The following is a 2,562-nucleotide window of genomic DNA, read 5'->3' as shown; positions in this document are numbered from 1 at the left end:
GAAGAAAACAGAATGACTGCATGCGAACTATCAGCCTGATGGAGACGTCAGATTGTGTCAGCTGCTATAAACTGTGTCCGCTCACTGTGAAGGCAAAACAGAAGTCCCGAGATGAGCTGCAGATGCTGTCGAGCTGCGTGGAGTTTATCAGAAACCCATAGATTTCATAAACAAATGAAAAAAAGGGGGTGAGTGTCATGGTCTACGGTGGGTGGCTGGAGTTTCCATTAGGCTCCTGAACTGACCTGGGATCCGCCCCTGGGCAGGGCCAACTCCAGCTCCTGCACACCTGGAGCCTATTGCAGGCTATCAAGCCAGAGGGATTTAAACCACACATCGATGTTCACTCACTGCCAGTTCGTCATCAACCCATGTTGGTAACAGGTCTTGTGTTTCAAGTTCTCGCTGTGATTCATCTTACTAACTAAGACTCTTTTGTGCTACAGTCGCTGTACCCACCCTGGCTCACTCCACCTCCGGACTCGGAATACCTAGTGATCATTTTGGAAATCCCTCTGTGCCTCACCTGCCTGCCCTCCTGCCATCACACTCCATCTGGAGCCCCGGATCTCAGGTCAGCCTTTCCACGCCACTCAGCCTCCCCTGGATCTTCATCATCCCCCTCTCAAACACTCCAGGTCCCTAACTGCAAAGTAAGAATTGCTGCTCTTATACTGGCCACTTCTGAGCTGCCTTCACTACCTGCCTAACTTCTATATCCTCTCCCCTCAGTGTGACTGTTCCCCACTCAGCTCCGTTCCACTTCTCAGGCCTCGTTCCCTCGCCCTAGCCACGTTCCCCTGGGCACGCCACACCAAGGCTCCATGTCTCGTCATTTTCTGTCTTTGCCACGTTTCCCTTTTTTTTGTTCCCCTTGCACTTAACCGTAATAAACTATTAAATCATCTACCGTCTCCGCTCTGGGTTCCTGCACCTGGGTCCTATTCAGTACCGGCCATCCGTCGCCGTGACAGTGAGGACAGACACATATAACCAGCTCAGGTTTGGCTCGGTACACCTAATGTTGCACAAATTTATCTTACATTTCTGAGATCCCATGTCGCCGCTGACCTTTCACGGGAAGGAATAATCAGGTTGTTTTTTTTCTTTTTTTTTTACTTTTGGATTCGGCTGACATTTCCTTGTATCAGTCAGATAGCTTTTGCCATGAAAGCCGAGGGACCTTTTTCACTGTTATACAGGAGGAAAAAAAAGAATAATAATGAGAAGAAACCGCAAGCCTTTTTAATGTGCAAATACAAGGAGAGCTGTGACCTGTCTTCGATATGCTTTCCCAATTCACCGTAGAGACATCACAATAACAATGTTTCCCTAAAACAAACAAAAGAAGAAACACAGGCGGAATTTTACCCGCCGCTTGTCTTACTTTTTAACAGATACTTCAACTCTCCTCAGAAAGTGTGAAATGAGGTAAAACAACAAACATGTATTTGTTTTAGCTGCTGAAAGAGCCAGATAAAAAAAGAAAACACTTCTCTTTGGAGCCCATGTTATGTGAAATACTGTAAGTGGAAAATGAAAAGTTTTTTCCACTGATTAAAAGATGAATAGAGATTTAAAAAAAGAAATAAGCAGCATGTAAAAGTGTTGTCATTCAGGTGTGGATGGAAGGTTTTTACCTTCATTTTTCCCATTTTTTTCACCTTTTGGCAATAAAACTTAACTAAAGTGCTTTGACCTAGTTTAAAAAGTCAAACTATTAAGAACTGTTTATCAAGCTCCTCAGACTCAAGCCTTTTAATTGCATTAGCTTCACTATCTGTACTGGTGGCTTTATATCTATTTGGACTATTTGGACAGCTTGGTGGTGCCAGTTATTTGCTGATGGTATCCAGGTTTATTCTCTTTCACACCAGTCGAGGTTTAGAAGTTCTCTAGGCTAATTCACCTTAATGTCAGGGACTGGACAGTGACAAATTCCCCACTTTAGAACTTATAAGACTGAGATTCTCATATAGATCATATAGAAAAATATAGTTCCTCTGTCCTCTGCTTGTCATCTAATCTAGGGGTTATCTTTAAGCTATCACTTTCATACCCATCTTACAAATAGCTCTTCATATTCATTCATCCATTTTCTTCTGGTTATCCAATTCAGTCTGGAGCCTCTCCTAGCTATCATTAGGTGAGAGGCTCGGGTACACAATGGATTTCGAGTGTGAGAGGAAGTCAGAGTATCCAGAGAGAACCTACACAGGCACGGTGAGAACATACAAACTCCACACAGGAAGCTGCTCCAACACATATGAAGAGTAGCTGGAAATTTGCATCACTGCGCTTACTTCTATTCTCGTATAAACTTCTGTAATTCATAGTTTTCTTCACACTGAGTAAATCTGACCTGCACCAACTGCAGGTAACTCAAAATGTTGCTGCTCGCTAGATCAAACAGTCTCATATCATCCCACACCGGCTGTCTGCAACATTTAGGATCCAGTTTTAAATCCTCATCTTTACCTACAGTGGGGGAAATAATTATTTGATCCCCTGCAGAATTTATACATTTTCTCACTTACTATAATCCCCACACAAAAAATCCCA

The 2,562-nt window shown here is 43.4% G+C and overlaps 1 long non-coding RNA gene across 1 annotated transcript; it reads left to right on the top strand.

The window, feature by feature from the left end:
* Positions 1 to 200: 200 nt before the first annotated feature.
* Positions 201 to 818, top strand: LOC146662516 (uncharacterized). The gene is made up of 3 exons (XR_014913207.1): positions 201 to 373; positions 447 to 653; positions 733 to 818. It is a non-coding gene; the product is annotated as an uncharacterized LOC146662516 (long non-coding RNA).
* The last annotated feature ends 1,744 nt before the right edge of the window (positions 819 to 2,562 follow it).

The sequence above is a fragment of the Rhamphochromis longiceps genome, linkage group LG9 (genome assembly GCF_057381845.1).
Source record: "Rhamphochromis longiceps isolate RC_006_pf linkage group LG9, R_longiceps_female_GT1.1, whole genome shotgun sequence".
In the NCBI taxonomy this organism is placed as follows: domain Eukaryota; kingdom Metazoa; phylum Chordata; class Actinopteri; order Cichliformes; family Cichlidae; genus Rhamphochromis; species Rhamphochromis longiceps.
Note: the sequence above shows the minus strand (reverse complement) of the source record. Positions and strands in the feature narration are given on the sequence as shown.